At 34.9% G+C, this 24461-nt stretch overlaps 1 protein-coding gene and 1 long non-coding RNA gene across 8 annotated transcripts in view; one reads left to right on the forward strand and one right to left on the reverse strand.

Moving 5' to 3' along the window:
- MEF2C (myocyte enhancer factor 2C) overlaps positions 1 to 3523 on the reverse strand; it is a 168131-nt gene extending 164608 nt beyond the window's left edge. For 3 of the 6 annotated variants that reach the window (XM_033110069.1, XM_033110067.1, XM_033110065.1), the window contains exon 1: positions 3303 to 3468. The gene's annotated coding sequence lies outside the window, so the exon portion shown is untranslated. Of the gene's footprint in view, positions 1 to 3302 lie in introns of all 6 variants that reach the window. The other 3 variants (XM_033110080.1, XM_033110076.1, XM_033110083.1) reach the window with 2 other exon arrangements.
- The window catches only part of LOC117024678 (uncharacterized), a 233527-nt gene that overhangs the window by 10670 nt on the left and 198396 nt on the right, over positions 1 to 24461 (forward strand). The window contains exons 1-2 of one of the 2 annotated variants that reach the window (XR_004423492.1): positions 4128 to 4191; positions 4588 to 4649. This is a non-coding gene — a long non-coding RNA (uncharacterized LOC117024678). Of the gene's footprint in view, positions 1 to 4127; positions 4192 to 4587; positions 4650 to 24461 lie in introns of those variants that run through there. The other variant, XR_004423491.1, reaches the window with a different exon arrangement.

Consider the following 24461-nt stretch of genomic DNA (forward strand, 5'->3'; position numbering starts at 1 on the left):
TAAATGGTAAAGAGAATCAAAAACAGAATTTATACTTTAGATGTTTTTATGTGTTTATACTCTTTTAAAAAACTACATTTTAATATGCTCTGATAAAATTGTTTATTTCTTTAATAAGATATTAAGTTTGGCGACTGAAAACAGTTCTCCAAAGGAATGTAACTACAATTAATTTTTCATTAATTTTACTCATAGTTTGATAGTCCATATGTTTAAAGACTAATAGAAAAAAAATCACTGGATTTGAATTTGGGAGACAGACCCAAGTCTCCATCTACATCTTCATGTTGGTTACCTTGGGTAAATTTCATTTTTGTGCTTCCGTTTCATTTTCTTTAAAATGAGTAGTAGAAAGCTTCAAAGACTCTTTCCCACAACTCAAAGGTTTCATGAGCTCAAAAGAAGATTTGATTGAAAGAAATGTGTGGGTTTCATTACTTGGCTGCCCTGTATTTTCATGGACATACACTTGTTACATACATCTGAATTTCCTTTAAGGAAATTAACTCTTTGTAGGTGTGAGATATGGACATCAAGAGAAGTGGGATAAATAAAGAAGGAGAAATAAGTTAATGACAAAGGAGGAATGGTAGGTGGTTGAAATGACTTCCCTTTTACTTCTTTATACGTACAGTCTAATTAGTCCTATTTTCCTACTTGAAAATCTACTGGCACCAGGTATTATCAACAGGGATGAGTAATATGTAATTTTTATCTTTACTGGGTTACATTTGGCCCAAGGACAGTTGACAGCTGTCAGTCAGGTGGCTGGTTAATGAGGAGACACACATAAAGCTGCCAAAATACTTTTGTTTCTTTAAATACCTATAAGAAAAAACATTTTAGCTGGAAAATCTGATGTCCTGAAATTAAACAGATTGATGTTCACAATATAATTTACTGAAGTTAGTTGCTGGAGAGTCAAGATTGTCCTTATGAATACATAAGATAAAATGTTTTTCAAATGTCTTTCCAAATTAGGGGAATAATTATATGTTCTTCACTATAAATAAGCTGTCCTTAAGATATGAAGATGTATTGTAAATAATGCTTAAAGTGCATAGGTTTCCAAATTAACCTTTTGGGGAACATATGAGTTATTGCAACTTTAATCCACAATTTCTGACTAGGACTTATTAAAAGAAACGGTTCCCATACATTGAGGGAGTTGGCATAGGTATTTTCCAGACATGAAAATTGAAAGTATGTCAGAGAAGGACAAACATGTAGCTACGTGTCAAACTATGGATTAAAGCTTCTCATAATTAAAAGAAAACAATCATGGAATTTTAGGTTAAGTCACAATTTAGGGTGTGGTTAAAATCATAAACTTTAGTTATTTAGAAATATTTAAGCTATACCTAACATTGTTACGAATAGTTCCAGTCATACTTTAATAATTCACAAGTGTCATAAAAATAGTTTGGAAGAAGCTTTTGTACTGCTTATACTTGGTGTTAATGACAAACAGTACAATAATTATAGCTGATAGTAATGCACAGAAATGTACTTCCGAAGTTGATTTAAGAGTGTATGTTCAGTTTTGCAGTAATTAGTTATCCCTAAAAGTGAGTGATCTGATTCTTTAGGAATATAGTGTTTAACGGACCAGATAAATAAAAAGAAATCATCAAGTACATGGGGTACTACTCATTCTTTAAAGGACTAATGAAGTTATCTAAAAAATTTAGTGAGCATGGTTATTCAGGTGCCAGAATCAATATAATGAAGAAAAATATCACACAAAAATAGCAGCTTGAAACCACAATATATTCCTGTTTAAAAGTAAAATATGCTTTGATTTCCTGAACCATATTCTACATGTAATCATTTATAAAGAAAATCAAATTTGGGTTTTAATTTTTTAAAATATGGGTCCATTAAAATATAGATAATAGTATGTTTTAAAAATATTAGGTTTTTTTTTTTTTGGTTGGATCAATTCTGGTAGTTTTTAAAATCACAAATATTTCATAATTTTAAATAGCAATTAAGTCATACTAAAGGAGTATGATACTTATAAATTGGTGGCATATCTGTGTCAGCATTGATTTGAAAATTGTTTCAGATATAGTGGTCATTTAAGAAAGATAGATTTTGTTTTCCGACTATATAACTATGTATTAAACATGTAGATTGAAAATTATTGATGGGATCATTAGAATAAAATAATTGCTTCATAATATTAGTAATTTATATTGGTAGGGGCCTTTCTCTTCTTAAGCACAAATTCTACCCCCCACAGCCCAGAAAATTGATTTTATACATAATAATTTATAGCATTCTTGATCAATGTATGCTGTGTGTGTTTTACATGCATTAGCCCATGTTGCTTGTGAATATTGAATTTGGTTATTAAAATGGTTTCATATGTTTACGATGTATAGTCCCTAGCTTTGAGCTCCTTACTTGCTTAAATAAATGTTTTCAATTTGCTATAATACAACAATTTGTAGAGAAATGCTGTGAAGCATAGTTAAAAGAATGAGTCCTTGAAATAGAATCACTTTTTAAAAATATATCCTAACATGTGGTTTCGTTTTTCCATGTTTTGCATTAATTAAAATCCTATTCCGAAAAAAAATATTTTTGCCTAAACTTTTGATTTCACAAAATAAAAATACCAAATATATAAATGTACTAATTTTGGAAATCAATGACGTAAAAACATGCTTTAGTACTGTCTTGGTTGTTTATTCCAATGATTTTTCTCTAAAGAAACTCTTTGTAAAGTAATGAGAAAATGTTGCCACTTTTAATTATGAAATATTCTGTATAATACATTTTAAAAATGTATTAAAAATAAAATTAATTTCATATTTTCTCTAATCACATTCCTGTCACATGAACACATAAAAAATACTAGCACATGAAACATTTGAAAAGAGCATGTACCATTTTACATTTTTATTTGGAGATTTATTGAAAAATAACATTTTATTCGGAATAGATGATGACAGAGTTAGAAAAAAGAAATGATATTTATGTGTTTATTTAAATAGTTTAATATCATATATGTAATTAATTCTCATCTTTCAGATATTGAAGATAGTAATGAAAGAGACCAACATTAAATTATAAAGTATTTCCTTTAAAAAAAACTTTAAAAAAAAAATCCAGAAAATTGTCAAATGGTAACTGCTCTACTTTCTATACCAGGTAAACACATTGTTGAGTTAGGTGGCTCTGATTCCGATGGTCTCATTAGCTTTCTGAATGTAGGTACCTCAGCAGTGCCTCTTCTAAGATAAGAAAATAAACTTTTAGAAATTAAAAAATATATTTTGGCAATTGAAACTCACCAGTGCCTTTCTGCTTCTCCAGGAAGTTGTACCCGTCAGCACCTGCTGAGGGCTTTGTTGTCCAAACTCTGACAGGTAAAAAAATTCCTGTAGAATAAAGCCAGACCAGCTGGCTTTGAAGAGAAACCCCCCAGTTTGGGCTGCGCTTGCCTCCTCTCCTTTTCTATGAAGACCCAGGCTTTCCCCCCTTGATCGTCAAGCCGTAAGATGCGTGATCCCTGTGCACAAGTGTCTGGCAGGCCGAGGTGCACCTGTTCCTGTCACTCTGGAGTAAATTTAGCTGTAAAGGTATCACTGACAACCAGACCTTTGTCAGTGCTGGCAAAAGAACACAGAACTGCTTCCCTCCCCTCCCCCCTTGCAAGCCCCTAGACTGCTAGTTCAAATGGAAAATATCAAATCGGAAGTCTATCCAAAAATCATTCCTAAAAAAATGAGATTGCTTTCACATGGTATAAAAGTAAGTTTCCTTATTTCACACAGACTTCAAAATTACATTTCCAAGAATAATCTTGGAACAAGACAAGTTTTTGTTCAATTAATTGTGGCTGGAAACTTTTTAATGGAAACATACCATACACTTCCTTCATTTCAGGTTATTAAATTGTGTTAAGCATTCAAGTTAGTTGCCATTCTTTGCTGTAGCTCATTTGTTCCTTTGGATTCAAAGAAATATTAGAAGGTTAAAACTTATCACATAAGAGGGATTAATCACGCTACCAAAATTAGAAAGCATGTAGTTCTGAGAGACTGAATGTCAAAATTGTATGCTCATAGCACTTAAACTATTGGGAATCTAGGATCCCACTACAACATTTAAAATGGCAGCTAATGTCTGTGGGTGTTTAGGAGCTGGCTAAAGCTAGCATTCTCCTACTCTTTGATTAAGGTAAGGACATTTATCATTTATGTGAATTTTTTAAACATTAATTTCGTTACTGATAGTTTGAGAACAATTCCTTTTGAAGGAAAATAGAGGCAGGCAGTGTTCATTTATATGTTTGACATAAATATAGTAGTCAAGATATTTAAGTAGCCCAAGGAGTAATGTGCTTAGCTAAAGCATTTTGAGCTTCTCTTTAATAATTACAATTTCTTAAGTGGTGTTAAAAAGAGTTGTGCAAAGTACCTGTTCTACCATATTATTGCTACTTACAAGGGTTGGGTGTGATGAGAAAAAGAAATCTGGGTCAAAATAAAAAAAAAATGCTTTGTAAAAATAAACAAAGTTCCTATTTACTTACTATGTATAAACAGCCACTCACCAAGCCTCATTTCTCCACAGGGCACCACTTTCAGATAAAAACATAGACCTGAATGGCATCATCCAGTATCCAAGGAAACCATGTAAGTACCTCTCTCAGTGTGTACTTCTCTTATTCAGAGTTTAAAAGCTAGCTGAGTACTGAATAAGTGAGTGTTTTTATTTAATAATTATACAGGAGGTACTTTTTAGGAGTTAGCTAAAAAGAAACAGGTTCTTGATTGTTATGTGCGTCATAACAAAATGCTTATGTTTTCATCATATTTCATAAAATTATGTGTTTAGTTCCAAACTCTCCATCAATTCTCATTCTTAGATACAAAACAGCTACTCAAAGTCCTAATGAATTGAGAGTTTCAAACTTTTCCAAGACCCATTAGTGTCTGAGAAACAATGTTTCAGAGGCCTTGTGCCAAGAATAGTTACCTAATTGTAATAAAACTCTTTAGATTTAAAAAATTAAGAAAAAACAGCTTGGAAAATAATATTTTATTGGTAAACATTTATAGCAATTTATTGGGTTTTAGACTTTCTTGGAGAGTGAGCAAGTGAACAAAGAGATGAGGTTACAAATTTAAACAATGCAAAGAATCTTGAAAGCAAGTGTAATTTCCAAGATGCAAAAATCTGTAGAAAAAAAAGGTTGGAAGGTTGGTATATTCTTTTCTTCTTTTTTTTCCCCCAAATGAATGTACATTTTTAATAGCTAATTTCAAAGTTTTAATTAATTTTTAGAACTATGGAATCTGCTGTGGAAATTTAGTTTCCAAATAAAATGTTATTCTGGAAAATGATCAATTTCTAAAATATTTGGAATTTTCTATTAAGTATTTATAAACCTGGACTTTATTATTTTTTTGTAGTTGTACTACCTACTTTTAAAATAAAATATTTTCAATACTAAATGATTATTCATTATTCTTTACTTTTTTGTGAAAATACTTAAAATTCTCTGTATACTCATGTAATTATAGATCTTTTTTTAGCCATCTGGATCAGCTATCTGGTTTATCTAGTCTTTTTAAATACGGACATTTTATGTTTCATCAAGGTTTAAAGAAGTTGCATTTAAATTCAACTGGTTTAGCCCTGTGGTTTGGGAGTTTTTCATATTATTTTCATTTACTTTTGTTACTCTTGTATTTCTATCTTTCCTCTGCACCATGGTTCCTTTCTAAGCATAAATGGTAGAGATGATCTCACTCACAGTTTCTCTGCTGTATCAGACCAGGCAGAGCTTCATATTCAGGTCTAACTTCAGGAGCATTTCACTTTCTTACATGAGGATGTCAAATTGTATTGCTTATTCATTTCCATGTTTCTGTCTTTTTATATATGTTACAAAATGCATCTTTCTGAATTGGGAGATGAGAAGTTGTGTTAAACTAAGGAATTTGCTGGAACTTGGGAAGGGTGTAACAAAAAACTTCCTCACTTGGTAGGAGGACCTGGCTAGGAAGTGAGTTTTTTATGTTAGTAACAAATTTCTCAAGTGTGGAGCTTGAGGCCTGAAGTACTGCCCTCTAAAATAGGAATTCCTTGCCACAAAATAAAGGTTGGGCCGTTGTTGGGTAAACTTGGAAGCAGAGCGTGGTTAGAATAGATCTTTATAAAGAAAGAAAATGCAAATTGAAGGGGAAGACTGGCTAATGCTATAATTCCCTATCTTGAGGAAATGGAATCTTTTGAAATTCCATTCTTCTTGTAGTGAGAGAATAAAGAAAATCTATACTGCAATGATTGTGGCACATTTTTAACTTTTTACTTTATAATATAAATTTTCTAGAAAAATCATTTAAATTTGATAGGTTTAATTCAACCTCCTATAACAAAGGAAAAATGACTTAATAGAAACAAATTAATATCTACATATCCATTCATCAGTAGTGGTCTCTCTAACAAAGACCATCACTATTCAATAGAACTTTCTGTGATGATGGATATGTTCTATATCTGCATTGTCCAATATGGTAACCTGTAGCCACATGTGGCTACTGAGCACTTGAAATGTGAGTAGTGCAATGGAGAAACTAAATTTTGAATTTCGTTTAAATTTAATTAAATTTACACAGGCCACATATGACTAGTGTCTACTGTACTAGTATTTTGCTTTCATCAGAATTTTAAATACTTTCTTGAAAAGAATTTCTAATCCGTTGGTATTGTATCATACAATATCATTTTTATATTTACTTTAATATTTGAATTATCATTGCAGTGGAACTGCTTTATAACATTTTCCCAGAGATGAATGTTTTTAATATTGTTGATGGGAAGACACTATAACATTGTTTTGTAAGCCCGGGGTAGCAACTTTTAAATGGCCATTGCAAACAAGACTGTGTCTAAAACAAAAAACACTAAAAAAAGTTCTTACTATGGTGATAAATATTTTGAAAAGTTCAGTTACAACTTCTGCAGTACATTCTTGCAAATAATTCCCAAAATGTAACCAGCCTACAAAAATCCTCAATAGCCTTGATTCCCCAAAGCTAATTCTGCTCCCAAAGCACATATCAGGTTTTAAATCTGCTCCTGTGGCCTTTTCAGGCATTTAGTAAAAATGAACATTAGGATGCATGATGTTATTTTGATAATATTATTAATGTACAGTAATATTATAGACATAATAATTACCTAAAAATATACTGAGAATTTAAAATTTACTTCGTGGGTTATTGATTATTTGTAGGATACTGAACTAGAGACCATGAGAGATTTTTTGGAAATAGAAGATATAACACGCATCTTCTTAGGGACTCCATTTATTGGATTTGGGCATATCCTTTTGGATGGGTAGGATTCAAATCAGTTAAGAGAGAGGATACTTTTTCTTTTTCTTTTGGCAGAACCTTGGATAATCGACTCTGAGTGTCTGTCTTATTGCAAAACAACCAGATTCTAGATAAAGCATACCTTTTAATGAACTATTTGACCCCAGAAAAATTTTTTGATATCTCCAAAGATTCTTCTTCCTCACCTCAAAAACAAACAAACAAACAAACAAACAAACAAACAAACAAACAAACGAAATGTGAGTGGAAAGTAGAATTGAGAGCAATAAGTGAACAGGAAATGTGGGAATGGCAAAATTGATTTGGATGAGTTGTATTGCAAAGATCCTGTTGGAAGGATAGCAGCCATGTGCTCTATTAGACTTCTCATAAACCTAGCCTTATTAGAAGAACAGGAAGGAATAACAACCACATTTATAGACCCAGTTTTCTGGTCTCCTTTGATGTCTTCAATTAGATAGTCAACCACTTGTGTACTGCCAGATCTATTTTCAGCAAAAATGTCTATCCTTAAAAGCCAATGACCTGTGTGGAGAAAACGTGGTCTCCATTAAGGGAATCTTACAAATCAGTCTTCGTTGTCCTTGTAAATGTTATCTCTGGTATCTCTAATTCCTGAGAAATAGTTTTCATTCAGAAACATAGAGCATGACATCTGAGTCCTTAACCGCTGCTTCAATTTATTATGTAATTATTTATGTACTTTAACATTCATCTAAATTTTTATTATGAAAATTCCAAGCATATTAAAAAATAGAGAGAATAACATAACGAACTTCCATTCAACTACACCTACCTTCAATAACTATCATCTCGTGGGCAATTTTGTTTCTTCATTTCTACCCTCCACTCCACCCCAAATTTTTCTGAAGCCAATCCCTGACCTGACATTATTTCATCCTTTAATATTTCAGAGGTATCTTTAAAAGATTAGGACTTGTTTTTTAACTGAAAATATGAACCACATCTAAAAAATGAACTGTATCTAAAAGCTCAGTATTTCCTTATTGTTATCAAAAATATACAATCAGTATTCAAATTTTCCCAGTCAATTTTTATGAGTACTTTTTACTGTTTGAAACAGAATACAAATAAGATCCATGCATTGCAGTTGGTTGATATTTCTCTTTTCTTTTAATCTAAAGGTTTCTATTTATTTTTCCTTATTTGTTGAAGAAACTGGATTGTTTGTACTGTAGAGCTTTCCATGGTTTGTATTTGCTAATGCATTTCTGTGGAGTTGTTAAATAAACTCCTCTGTCCCATGTCTTTCTTATTAACTGGTAATTAGGACTAGCAACTTGACCAAATTCATTTGGAGGAGGCTGGGCAAGATTACTGGTTCTCTCATTATTTGTGGTGTTAGAAGGTATCAATCATTGTTTACATCGATTTATTCCTCAGGGTAAAGGAATGTCCAGCCTTGGGTAGTTTTCTCACACATTTGCCCAGATCAGCACACTGCTAAATTCTTGAATGGGACTCTCTAGATCTCAGAAGATCTTTCTCTGTACAACAGCTCTCTGCCAAGTGCTCTGTCCTGTGAATGGTAGTCATCTTATTCTCCCATACTTTCAGTTTTGTTTCCTCAACTCAGGCAGTTTGCCTCTCTTGAGTTACCCTCCCTGTGCCACTGCCAAGAAACCCTCAAAACAGTAACCAAGAAGTACCAGGGAAGATGGTGGATTAGGTAAATGCTAGGCCAGCTGTCTCTCAGGATCACATCAAAATTATAAATAAATTACAGAACAGTCAACCTCTAGAATCATCTGAAGTCTAGCTGAACAGAACCCCCAATAACTAAGGATATAAAGAAGCAGCCACGTTGAAACTAGGAGGAGGGGTAGAGACATGAAACAAGCTGACCTCAAATGCACAGGTAGTAGGTGAACACTGGAAGGGACACCTCGATGAAAGGTTCCCTATGAAAAGGGAGGGGTTCCAGCCGTACACCAGGCTCCTCAGCCAAGGGGTCCTGTGCCTGGAAGAGGAGTCCCCACAACATTTGGCAGTGAAAATCAGTGAGGACTCTGTTCCCCCATCCCGGTGAGATGGGAAGTGGCTGGGAACACAGATACCCTTTTAAAAGGTCCACACACAGATTCACTGATCTTGCAAACACTCACCTGAGCTCTGGTGGAGGGGCAGCAACTCAAGAGGCTCCAGACACATGTGGGGAAAGACTGAGTTTTGTGGCATTGGGGTGAGCACTGGAGGGACAGCTGCCATTGTCCCTGTGTGGAGCCTGCATCACGTGTAGCCTATAGGAGGGTACCATCTTTTCTATGTTGAACCCTCCCCCAAAGGGCCAAATCTGAGACTGCATTGGTCTGGTATAATAAAATCCATGTGTGTGCACCAACTTGGTGACACCCTGGGTCCTCTCCCCACTCAGCTAGTGTTGCATCATGGTGGCACTCTCAACTCCTGGGTGGCCAACCCCACCCCACAAGTTGTGGAAGCCTTTTAGAGCAGTGGAAGGCCCACAGCAGTGTGGAGGACTTTTGATGGTGGGTAGCCAACCACAATTTGTACTGCAGCCTCTCTTGGGCAGCTACTATAGATCTGTGGGCCTGAGGGGAGCAGTGGTTGGCCATGGTGTTCTCAGGGCATTTAGCGAAGTGGTCACTGGCCTGGCACTGGTGCACGAACCGAATTTACATTAACTTTGTAAAAACTACAGCACGTACTGTGTAACTCCCTGAAACCCCACCATACCCAGCTAATGCTGCATCGTCAGGGACACTCTCAACGCTGGGTCAACCAGCCCAGCCTATGCACCTAAGGAAGCTCTTTCAACAGATGAGCCTTGTGGGAAGCTGGCAGGTGGTAACAGGCCTAGAGGGGCCCTGGGCCTTTTTGCTAAGCTGCCCCAGGCCCAATCCTGATAGCATCCAGCCTCAGACCACATGCCTACAGGTCCAACACAGGCAGCAAACAAATACATACAGCTTTGTAGCTTCTACCAGGTAGCCCCAGGCCCATCACATGCAAGGCTGAAATTGGCCTGCATGAGAGCCTCTCCCAAAAGACACCAAAAACGACACACACAGAGGCCAGCTTCAGACCACACCATAGCACTACCTGGTTAGCCTGACAAGTGGCACATCCAAAGAGTGGTCTCAACAGGCACAAGAGCCCACTGGGGTGAATCCACTGGGGTCAGCCTCCACACAGCCCCTCATACACTGTGGGCATAGCCAGTCCTCACAGCCAGTCAGCCTGGGAGTTAATCCCACCCTTGGAAACCCCAAAAGTAATCAAGGCTCAACTAAAACAGGAGAATACATACAACACACACAAGGAACACTCCTGGAATACATGCACAGGTGATCAGGGAGACTGCGCTACTGCACCACACAGGACACATACTATATCAGGCCACCGGGCAAAGACTGAGAGGCATAGGAGATACACCTAATACCTAGAAGCAAACATAGACAGGCAGCCAGATGAAGAAACAAACATGTCTCCATTAAAAGAACAGAAAAACCTCCAGAAAAAGAACTAAATGGAATGGAGGCAACAAACCTACCAAAGACAGAGGTTAAAACACTGGTTATAAGAATGTTTAAAAAAATTAGTGAGAACTTCAACAAAGCGATAGTAAGCATAAAAAAGACATAGAAACCATAAACTAAAAACCAGTCAGAAATAAATAATACAATAACTGAAATGAAGAATACACTAGAAGGAATCAACAGTAGCTTAGATGAAGCAGAGGATCGAATCAGTGATTTAGAAGACAAGGTAGCAAAAAATGCTCAATTGGAAAAACAAAGAGAAAAAAAGAATAAAAAAGAATAAAGATAGTTTAAGAGACATCTGGGACAACATCAAGCATGACAACATTTGCATCATAAGAGTACCAGAAGGAGAAGAGAAGGAGCAGGGGATAAAGAACCTATTTGAAGGTATAATGACTGAAAACTTCCCTAACCTGGTGAAGGAAATAGACATACAAGCCCAGGAAGTACAGAAAGTCCCACACAAGATGAACCGAAACCGGCCCACACCAAGATACATTATAATTAAAATGGTAAAAGTTAAAGACAAACAGAGAATCCTAAAAGCAGCAAGAGAAAGGCAATTAATAACTTATAAGGGAGCTCCCATAAGACTATCAGCTAATTAACAGAAACTTTGCAGGCCAAAGGGAGTGCCAGGATATATTCAAAGTGATGAAAAGCAAGGGCCTACAGTCAAGACTATTCTAGTCATCAGGCTATCGTTTAAAATTGAAGGAGAGATAAAAATCTTCCCAGAGAAGAGAAAGCTAAAGGAATTCATTACCACCAAGCCAGTATTACAGGAAATGTTAAAGGGACTTCTTAAAAAAAGAAGAATGGGGAAAACAAGGAAACACACAAAAGAGGAGCAAATATATGAATAATAAAATGGCAATAACTCCGTACCCATCAATAATCACTTTTATGTCAATGGATTAAATGCGCCAATCAAAAGACATAGGATAGCTAAATGGACAAGAAAACAAGACACATACATATGCTATCTACAAGAGACACACCTCAGATTGAAAGACACACATAGATTGAAAGTAAAGGGATGGAAAAAGATACTTCATGCAAATGGAAATGAGAAAAAAACTTGGGTAGCAATATTTATATCGGACAAAATAGACTTTAAAATGCAGACTATACTAATAGACAAAGAAGGGCATTGCATAATGATGAAGGGATCAATCCAACAAGAGGACATAACCCTAGTAAACATCTATGCACCCAACATAGGAGCATCTAAATATATAAAACAAATATTGACTCACATAAAGGCAGAGATCGACAGTAACACTATCATAGTAGGGGACTTGAACATTTCACTGACACAAATGGACAGATCTTTCTGACAGAAAAGCAAGAAGGAAGCAGTGGCTTTAAATGACAAACTAGACCAGATGGATTTAATTGATATTTTTAGAGCATTTCACCTCAAAGCAGCAGAATATACTCTCTTTTAAAGTGCAAATGGAACATTTTCCAAGATAGACCATATGGTAGGCCACAATACAAGTCTCAATAAAGTTAAGAAGATTGAAATCATATCAAGCATCTTCTCTGACCATAATAGTATGAAACTAGAAATCAATTAGAAATAAAAAAACTGAAAAATACACAAACACATGGAGGCTAAATAACATGCTACTGAATAATGAATAGGTCAACAATGAGATAAAGGAAGAAATCAAAAGATACCTTAAGACAAATGAAAATGAAAACACGACAACCCTAAATCTATGGGACACAGTGAATTTTCCTAAGAGCAATGCAGGCCTACCTAAAGAAACAAGAAAATTATCAGATAAACAATCTAAGTTTGCACCTAAGGGAAATGGAAAAATGAACAGCAAGTGAAGCCCAATGAGAGTAAAAGGAAGGAAATAATATAGATCAGAGTGGAAATAAATGAAATAGAGGATAAAAAAAAAAAAGAATAAAAAAGATCAACGAATCCAACAGCTGGTTTTTTGAAAAAATAAACAAAATTGACAAACCTTTAACCAGACTTATCAAGAAAAAATGAGAGAGGATCAAACAAATAAAATCAGAAAGGAAAGACAAGAAGTGACAATGGACACTACAGAAAAACAAAAAATATTAAGAGAATATTATGAGCAACTATACACCAACAAATTGAACAACCTGGAAGAAATGGATAAATTCCTAGAAGCATACAATCTTTCAAGGCTGAATCAAGAAGAAGCGGAAAACCTAAACAGACCGATTACTACTAAGGAAATTGAATCAGTAATCAACAAGCTACAAATAAACAAAAGTCCTGGACCAGATGGCTTCACAGGTAAATTTTACCAAACATTCAAAGATTTAACACCCATTCTTCTCAAACTATTAAAAAAATTTAAGAGTAGAGAAGGCTCCAAACTTCATTCTACAAAGCCACCATTATCCTGATTCCAAAAACAGAAAATGACTTTACAAAAAAACAAAACTGTAGGCTATTATCCCTAATGAACATAGATGCCAAAATCCTCAACAAAATATTAGCAAACAGCATTCAGCAGTACATTAAAAAGATCATATACCACAATCAAGTGGGATTCATTCCTAGTATGCAAGTTTGCTTCAATATCCAGAAATCAACGTGATACACCACACAAACAAAATGAAAAATAAAAATCATATGGTCACATCAATAGGTACAGAAAAAGCATTTGAGAAAATCCAGCATCCACTTCTGATAAAAACTCTCAGCAAAGTGAGAATAGAGGGAACATGTCTCAACAAAAAGGACATATATGACAAACTCACAGCTAATATATTCAGTGGGGAAAGCTAAAAGCATTCTCCTTAAGATCAGGAAAAATAATACAAGGATGTCCATTTTCAACACTTTTATTTAACAGGAAATTGTAGCCACGCCAGCCAAGAAAAAGAAATAAAAGGCATCCAAATAGGAAAAGAAGAAGTAAAACTGTCATTACTTGCAGATGACATGATACTATACAAGGTCTGACAATTAAGTTTGCGAACTTGTTGCAACGATGTTGCCAACCTTTTTTGATATCAGAGGGATTATTCATTATGAATTTGTACCAACTGGACAAACAGTTAACCAGGTTTACTATTTGGAAGTGCTGAAAAGGCCTGCATGAAAAAGGTAGATGACCTGAACTTTTTGCCAACAATTCATGGCTCTTGCATCACAACAATGCACCAGCTCACACGGCACTGTCTGTGAGGGAGTTTTTACCCAGTAAACAAATAACTGTATTGGAACACCCTCCCTACTCACCTAATCTGGCCTCCCCCCCCAATGACTTCTTTCTTTATCCAAAGATAAAGAAAATATTGAATGGAAGATATTTTGATGACATTCAGGACATCGAGGGTAATACAATGACAGCTCTGATGGCCAGTCCAGAAAGAGTTCCAAAATTGCTTTGAAGGGTGGACTAGGCACTGGTGTTGGTGCATAACTTCCTCCCAAGGGGAATGCTTTGAAGGTGATTGTAGTGATATTCAGCAATGAGGTATGTAGCACTTTTTCTAGGATGAGTTTGCGAACTTAATTGTCCGACCTCATTTATAGAGAACCCTAAACATTCCATCAAAAAAAACTATTAGCACTGATAAACAAATTTAGTAAAGCAGCAGGATACAAAATTAACATTCAGAAATCAGTTGCATTTTATACACCAATAACAAACCATCAGAAAGAGAAATTAAGAAAACAATCCCATTTATAACTGCATCAAAAAACAAAACAAAAATACCACCAAAAACACCCCCCAAAAACAAAAAAAAAACCCTAGGAATAAATTTAACCAAGTAAGTAAAAGACATGTACTCAGAAAATTATAAGACATTGAAGAGAGAAATTAAAGAAGATACAAATAAATGGAAACGTATACCATGCTCATGGATAGTAGGAATTACCATAATATAGTTAAAATGTCCATACTACACAAAGCAATCCATAGATTCAATACAATCTCTATCAAAATACCAATGGCATTTTTCAAAGAACTAGAATAAATAATCCTAATATTTTTATGGAACCATAAAAGACCCCAAATAGTCACGACAATCCTGAGAAAGAAGAACAAAGGTGGAGGTATCACATTACCTGATATCAAACTATACTACAAGGTCATAGTAATCAAAACAGCATGGTATTGGCAGAAAAACAGACACATAGATCAATGAAGCAGAACAGAAACCCCAGAAATAAATCCATGCCTATCTGGTCATTTTATCTATGACAAAGGAAGCAAGAATATACATTGCATAAAGACACTCTATTCAATAAATAATGATGGGAAAACTGGACAGACACATGCGAAAAAATGAAACTGGACCACCGTCTTACACCATATAGTAGAAACAACTCAAAATGGATTAACGACTTAAATATAAGATCTGAAACCCTAAAACTCCTAGAAGAAAATATAGGAAGTAAACACTCAGACATTACCCTTAGTACTATTTTACTGATATATTTCCTTGAGTAAAGGAAACAAAAGAAAAAATAAACAAATGGGACTACATCAAACTAAAAAGTTTTTTCACAGCAAGGGAAACCATCAATAAAAACGAAAAGATATCCTACTGAATGGGAGAAGATATTTGCCAGTGATACATCTGATCAGGGGTTAATATCCAAAATTCATTAAAAAACTTATACCACTTAACATAAAAAAAACAAACAATCCAATTTAAAAATGAGCAGAGAACCTGAATAGGCATTTCTCCAAAGAGGACATACAGATGGCCAATAGACATATGAAAAGATGCTCAATGTCACTAAAAAATCATCAGAGAAATGCAAATAAAAATCACAATGAGATACCACCTCACTCCTATCAGAATGGCCATAATCAATAAATCAACAAATGAGTGTTGGTGAGGATGTGGAGAAAAGGGAACCCTTGTGCACTGTTGATGGGATTGCAAATTGGTGCAGCCACTGTGGAAAACAGTATGGAGATTCCTCAAAAAATTAAAAATACAACTACCTTATGACCCAGCAATTCCACTCCTGGGTGTTTGCCCAAAGAAATCCAAAACACTAATTCAAAAACATATATGCACCTCTATATTACTGTAGCACTGTTCACAATAGCCAAGATACAGAAATAACCGAAATGCCACTAGATGATTGGATAAAGAAATGTGGTATATACATACAATGGAATATTACTCTGCAATAAAAAAGAATGACATCTTATCGTTTCAACAACATGGATGTACCTAGAGGGTATTATCCTAAGTGAAATAAATCATACTGAGAAAAACAAATACCATATGATGCACTTATATGTGGAATTTAAAGAACAGAATAAATGAACAAACAAGACAGAAATAGACTCATAGATACAGAGAACAAGCTGACAGTTGCTAGTTGAGAGAGGGGTTGAGAGGTTGGCTGAAAAAGTGATTGGGAAGTATGAATTGGTAGTTACAAAATAGTCACAGGGATGTGATTACAGTATGTGGAATATACTCCTCGTCAATAATGTAAAAGCTATATGTAGTGTCAGATGGGTACTTGACTCATCAGGGGTATCCCTTCATAAATTATATAAATGCCTAACCACTACACTGGACACCTGAAACTACTATAAAGTAGTATTGAATGTCTGCTGTAATTTAAAAATATATGTAATCACAGGATGTAAAGTACAGCACAGGGAGTATAGTCAATGGTATTGTAATAGCTATGTACATTGTCAGATGGGTAGCAGACTTGTTGGAGTTATCACTTTGTGTGGTGTGTAAATGTCTGATCACTATGTTGTTTTGTACACCTGAAACGAATAATAAAAAAACTGTTCTCTAAAGAAAAAAATAACAATAAGCAAGATAAGCATAAGATACATCTCCTTGGCTTCTCATCTCTCAGGGAATCACTGTTCTTTGTCCCATGTCTTTTAAGACCTGATTTCCTATGTCTTAAAAATCATTGTTTCATATATTTTGTAAGAATTTTGTTGTTGTTATTAATGTTGGTTTAGGAATGGAGGGTACATCCAGACTCTCTTAGTCCATCTTGGGTAGAATAGGAAGTGTCCCCAATTCTTTTCTAAAACTTAGTTCAGTCGTAGCTTATTAATACAAACAACATCTTAATATGAAGCTCAATATTTAAAACCAACTGGAAACTGTTCCAATTGAAGTCTGTGTGTGTGTGTGTGTGTGTGTGTGTGTGTGTGTGTCCTTTGGAACACTGCCTCAGTCTTAAAATTGCCAGTGCAACTTCCAGGACTTCTTGCTGACATTTTCCCTCCCAACTAATTATGTTTTTCCCATGAGATGAGTCCTATTTTATTTTCTGCCACTTAGAGACAGTTTCATGGTTCATTCATTCTTCCTTCAACAAATATTTTTGAGTACCTACTATGTGTTGTATAGGGTTGGAGATACAGTGATGAATAAGACACTGTTATCCCCTTAAAAATCTTGCAGTTTATTTTTACACTGAAACTTGTACATGAATGTTCCTAACAGCTTTGTTAGTAATAACCCAAAACTGGAAATAACCAAGTGTCATAAATGGATGAGTGGTTAAACAGACTGATATATCCATGGTATGGAATATTGCTCAGCAATAAAGAATAATAAACTATCGATATGGGCAATAACTTGGATAAAACCTCAAGGAAATTATGCTGAGTGAGTAAGTTTGTCTTAAAAGGACACATTATTGCTTATATCAATTCATACAACATTCATAAAATAACATAATCACAGAGATGGAGGACAGATTTGTGGTTGCCAGGGGTAAGAGGGGAGGGGAGGGAATAGGTATGGACACAAAAGGGTACCACTAGGGAGTTTTGTGATGATGGTACAATTATGTGCCTTGATGGTGGTAGTCGTTTCTCAAAGCTACACATGTGATAAAGTTGCATACAGCTATACGCACAAATACGAATAAGTACATGTATAACTGATGAAATGTGAATAAGCTTTATGGATTTTACCAGTGCCAATTACCTACTTTTGATATTGTAGTTATGCAAGTTGTTAACACTGGGGGTAGGGAGAGGAACTGGGGCAAGAGTACACAGCTTAGTACATTTCTTTGTACCTTCTGTGAATTTTTAATTATTTCAAAATAAAATGTTTTTTCCTTAAAAATTTTGGAGTTTCATGGAGAATAAAAAGAACTAAGTAGCCAATTAGAATACCCTATACTAATCCTCGGTTAAGGGCCAGTATTATAGAATATATGTACGCAGGAATGCCTTGTTCCCATTCCCAAGCCAATGTCTCTGCAACTCCCTACTGCTCCCTTGTCTCCCAAAATTCCCTGCAAGGTCCAGCTTCTGTTTGAGGGGCATGTATTAGCATAAAGGACTTGTGGAATGCTTGTGATTGACCCTCCCTCATTTCCACCACACAGTGTGGAAATGTGCCCTACACATTACGGACTCAGTAAAATACCTTAACCATAAAAGGCAAACATTTTATAAGAATGAGCATGTATAAAGTAACAGGAGTCTCGGGTTCTCACATGTTCAAATGGAAGTTCAAAGATCCATTCCAAATTTAAAAATCAACGAGTTTTGGATTACACACAGCTTGGGTTCTTCTCAGACTATATCCTGCCATCAGTACCCATCAGCCAAAGCTATACTCTGACCTGTTTAGAAATAGCCTTTGTATGTGAAGACAAACAAATAGCTGCAGTGGGTTTTGTACATACATTGTCACTTGTTACTATAATCTATTTTAATTCGGTGACAGATTGTCATATATTTTGAATTTCTGTAAGTTATAATAGTCTTTTTTTCCTTGGAACTAAGTAGAAAATATATTATTTCTGATATGTTGGGGGACATATTTTGATTTTGTTGGTATTTAGTAGGAAGCACTATAAAAGTTACTCAATATGAATTTATGTTCTTGTCACATGGTGACAACTTAGTTGTCTTAGAATTTTTATTAAGTTGTATCTAAATTTCACAAACCCATGAATAGGTGGTCTTATACCATATGAGCTGAGAAATTTGGATATTTTAACTTTATTGTTGTTGCTGAAACTTACCCCTCTTCTCAGTCAGGAAAACCTCCTAGGAATTGCCATTGGACTAAGGAGGGTGTCTGAGTTTGTACCTATGTGTATTGCTGGATATTTACTGGGCAAAAAACATTCTTAAAGCTTTTAATATGATCTGAATTTCCCTGAAATAGAATCTCAAAATGTTTGTGTAGGCAGCTTTGGTTTGTGTCATTTACCTTTATCAACATAGTAGCCATTTTGAAATTACCTACATCTACTATATGAAAGTCACACTTCTATCTTTTGAACTCATTCTTTTTTAAAATTGATGAAGTCGTGGGGTCTTGAACCATTTTTTAGAATTTTGCTAAAATAGAAATAGTATATTTTAGATTTAACGGTCATTTATTATTGATCAGATTCTGAGACTTTTCCTTATTTTTTTATTGTGGCAAATTATGTACTATTTTTCAATTTTAACATTTTATTAACTTTGATTTTCTGAAAGAAAAACATTATTTGTGTGCTAAATCCTTTAAAATCATTTTAAGAAAATATAACAGAATGTCAAAAGTTATAGCTGACTTACAATCCTTTTTTCTCATCTTCTGGTAATTTATAGTAACTGTGTGGTCCTGATTTTTATATGGCCATGATCTTTTCTGTGTCCTATCCTTTCTCTGAATATCTGACAAAATTATTACTTCTCATTCCCATTTGTTTCCTTAAAATGCCATTATAAGGACTCGTGAGGTTACACAACATTACACACATTCTATACTTTTCCACAGTCTTAAGATTGTGCCTGTGTTACGCTGGATATTTAATACTATTAAGAAAGAATGTAAGTGGATTTTTCTTTTCTTTTCTTTTCTTTTTGTAGAGGAATAGGGATTAACAGGAAACAGTGGCTTTTTCATAGATTTGGGAAGCTGCTGAAGTGTGGTTTTTTGTTTGTTTGTTTGTTTAATTTCTAAGCAGCCTAAATATCCTTGAAACATTAATTTTGGAATAAGAGTTGCATAGGCACTAATATAATCCCTCCAGTTTATAGAGAGGCACTGCTACCGTCTCCCTTCTTTGTCCTGCATCTGCCTGAGCAAAGTCGAGCTGAATGTACTGATGCCTGAACCTGCGGTCAAGCCCATAAGTCTTTGGACTGAACCCAACAATAATAGGAAGCATATTTAGAGCCTTTGACTTTCTGTTCCTCACTGGGTACATCTGGTGGCCCAGCTACCACTGCTGGGCTCCTGTTACAGCTCATTCTCAATTCGAATCTGTGGAGTCCACTACATCTGTGAGGCCATTACTGTGGGTCTAGTCTCAAGAGCCTGTGTGGTTCCACAGTCAGGAAATTGTCCGCTTTTCTCTCTTTGTGGGATTAGGCCTTTACTAGGTCTCCTTGGATCTTTAGATGCTGTCTCTATGCCTTTATTCCACACTGTGGTATGTCACAGAATATGATCAGATGTGATAATGACCATCTGATTTTTACGTATTCCAGATAGTCCTTCTTTTCTCTGCCTAACTCGATACCATGTTACCTATAGGAGCTTCCATGACTTCAGAGCTTTCTGTGCCCTTCAAATGTTCCTATCTATCTCCTTGAGCTTTGAGTGACAGACATGGATGGGGTCAGCTCTGTACTGATGATCCTAAATGTGAGCACTGGCCTAGTATTGCTAAGCATACATCACACCTCATACCTGTAAGTGGGAGAATGAGTCTCCCCATGCTCTGGAGAGTGGTGCCTCACTGACTGCTCCATGGTAAGAGGTTCACTCACGCTCTTATTTGCTATTAAGCTTTACTTAGTTCCAAAAAGCTTTTTTTTTTTTTTTTTTTTGGAAAAAAACAACTTACAATAAAACCATTAAAATAAGGGCAGAACCAAGGCAAGTAATAAAGAGGGCGTGGGATAAACTGCACCAGAAAACCAAGGCCCTCTCATGAAAGCTTGCAGTTGAGTAACTTGAATTTTAGGCTCAAACATTCTGACAGTCAGAAGAAAAGGGAGGCATAAATACTGATGCCATTTACTATCATATCAGAATTGGGCAGGTGATTCACTTCATAAGGAGATGCTCTTGTTTTCCTAGCTGTGCATTATTGGGAGGACTGTATTGAGTGGCTCATTATATAAAGATTTTTATATCAGATAATCATGTGAAAATAGTAGTGTATGTTCCTGAATGTTATCCTCCCTTCCTATCATGAAATACTTCAAAAAAGTATTCTTTCTCAGAATGCCTTTAGACTAGTGCTGTCCAATAATTTTCTAGTATCCACAGTAAAAAGTAGAAAGACACATACGAAAATAATTTAGTAATATATATATTCCACTCAATATATCCAAAGTATTATTATCTCAAAAGGTAACTGATATAAAAATATTGATATATTTTTACATTCTTTTTTAAGTCTTTGAAGTGCAGTGTGTATTTTATACTTAGAGCACAACTCAATGTGGACTAGTCTCATTCTGCGTGCTCAATAGTCACATGTGGGTGGGTGGGGTGGAGGTGGGAGGGGCAATTCTTTTTGTTGTAATACGTTTATGATACTTTCAGTCTTGAGATTCCTCAGCTAAAATTACCATCAGGAACCTTGAACGGAGAACTCTTCAGTGTTCTTTGTGCTGGGTGGTCATTAATCCGGAAGTTATTTTATGTCATCAAAACTAATTTGATTAGAGGAATGAATAGATTCTGTCATTCTCAAGAAAGTGAGTAACTTATTCTGGAAAATTTTGGACCCTTGCTTTCAATTCCTTCATCAGCAGTGAATGCACTAATGTACGTTATCTGGGAAATAATCTTGATCTATTTTTAAGCCACCTACTTCCTTAAGACTTCCATGATTTGACCAGCTTTCTCTACTAAGGTTCAATGGGAATTAATTTGTAATTTTTCAGTGATATTCATGACATACAGTTAATTTCTTTGTTAGCTCCTTGTTAAAAACTGAGACTTCTTGGCTGCCGTCCTTCCCTTTAGTGCCTTGCAGTGAGTAAAGTATGGTCAGTAATACTTGTCAATGGAACATATGCATATGTGTTTTCTCTTCTGAAAGGCAGGGACATGCTTTTGACTCCTTTGGTCTATTAGCAGTTACTAGCATAGTGCAGGGTATGCAGTTGGTGCTTAATGAATTCTTGCTGACTAGACCCAGGACTTATAATTGACCTTCCTAGACTTGGTCTAAAACCATATTCATCAAACTGTTAAATTACATCCTTGAAAAGAAAAATCACTCTTTTCATTTGGAAAAAGAAATTACAAACACACACATTCAGTAATCTTCCTTGATGGTTCCTAACTGACTCTATGAAAAAAGGAAAGAATAAAGAGAGTGCTACTACTTTTAGTTAAATACAAATAACATATAATAAATATTTTTTTGCCAGAAAAAATAGTATGACTATTGTTGTAGGTCCTAAACATCATAATGAATCTAGTTTGTGGATATTTGTTTTTTTTTCCATAGTTTGATATTTTAATGCCACTCGAATTGACAGCATATATTTTTTAAAAATAAGAGAGGACCTGAATGATAATATTAACTACTTTGACCTAACATTTATGGGACATTACACTCAACAATTTTTCAAATGCACATGAAAGTTTTATCAAGATAGACCACATGATGTGACATAAAACAAGTCTCAATGCATTTTAGATGACTGAAGCCTTGACCACAGGAATTATATTAGGAGTCAATACACTAGAATACACTACCTAGAAAACAATATTTGAAAATTGAATACATTTGTAAATAACCTAGAAGTCAAAAACACAAGGGAAAGTAGAAAATATTTTAATCTAAATCACAGTGAAAATACAAATAAAAATTTGTGGGATGCAGCTAAAGCAGTGCTTAGAGGAAAATTAGCTTTAAATGTGTAGAAAAAAGGCTTAAAATCAACTATCTTAATTTCCACTTAAAGAAGCTAGAAAAATAAGAGCAGAAATAGTGAGATAACCAACAAAAATTTTACCAAAGCCAAAATTTGGGTCTGTGAAAAGTTAATAAAATTGATAAATACTTAGCAAGGACAATCAATAAAAAAGAGAAATTACAAATTACCAATGTGAGGAATGAGAGATGGAATATCCATAGATTCTACAGAACTTTAAAAGAAAATATGAACAACTTAAGCTAGTAAACTTTACAACTTAGGTGAAATGAACAAATTCCTCGAAAAATTCCTCGAGAAACAACTTAGCAAGACTGACTCAAGAAATAGGAAACCCAGTTTGCCCCATACCTATAAAAAGCAATTTTTATTTTAAAATCTTCCTATAAATAAAAGTCCTGTCCCAGAAAATCTTCCTTAAAACATTTAAGGAAGAATTAACATGACCTATCAATCAATTTCCCCCTTTTTTCATTTTTAAATTACAGTTGACATTCAATATTATTTTATATTAATTCCAGGTGTACAGCATATGGTTAGACATTTGCATAATTTAAGTAGTGATTGCCCGGTCTAGTGTAGTACCCACCTGGCACTAAACATAGTTATTATCATATTATTGACTATATTTCCTGTGCTGTACTTTACATCCTCATGAACTATTTTGTAACTACCAATTTGTATTTCTTAAACCCTTCCCCATTTCACCCACTCCCTTAACCCCCCTTCCCATCTGGCAACCATCAATCTGGCAACTGTATCGATGAGTTTGTTTTTATTTTGTTTGTTTGTTTATTTTGTTCTTTAGATTCAACATATAAGCAAAATTACATTGCATCTGTCTTTCTTTGTCTGACATACTCCACTCAGCACAATACCCTCCAGGTCCATCAAAGTTGCCATAGATGGCAAGAACCCATTCCCTTCCATGGCCAAGCAATATTCCATTTTATATATGTACCACCTCCTCTTTATTCTTTCATCCATTGATTGACACCCAGGCTGCCTCCACATCTTGGCCACTGTAAATAATGCTGCAATGAACATACAGATGCACATGTCCCCTTGAAGTTTTGGATTTCTTCAGGTAAATTCCCAGAATTGGGATTACTGGGTCCTTCTTTGTCTCTGTTATATCCTTTGTTTTAAAGTCTGTTTTGTCTGGTATAAGTGTTGCTACCCAAACTTTTTTGTTTGTTTCCATTTTCATGAAATAACTTTTTCCATCTCTTTATTTCAGTTTGTGTGTGACTTTCATTCTGGTCTTTTGTAGGCAGCATATTAAGGGTTTTGTTTTCTTATCCATTCATCTGTCCTACGTCTTTTGATTGGAGCATTTAATCCTGTTATATTGAAACTAATTGTTGATAGATATTTATTGCCATTTTATTATTCATATTTTTGATTTTTTTTTTCCATCTTAAAGAAGTCCCTTTAACATTCCTTGTAATACTGGTTTGGTGGTGAGGAACTCCTTTAGCTTTTTCGTGTCTTGGAAGCTCTTCATCTGTCCTTTTATTTTATTTTCAAAATTTTATTTATTTTTTAATCTTAGTTTCAGGTTTACAAAATAATATAATGATTAGACATTCACACCCCTCACCACGTGATAACCCTCCCCCCCAAGACTACTACCCATCTGACATCATATATAGCTGTTACAATACCATTGACTTTATTCCCTATGCTGTACTTTA

This window comes from Rhinolophus ferrumequinum, chromosome 7, assembly GCF_004115265.2.
Source record: "Rhinolophus ferrumequinum isolate MPI-CBG mRhiFer1 chromosome 7, mRhiFer1_v1.p, whole genome shotgun sequence".
NCBI lineage: Eukaryota > Metazoa > Chordata > Mammalia > Chiroptera > Rhinolophidae > Rhinolophus > Rhinolophus ferrumequinum.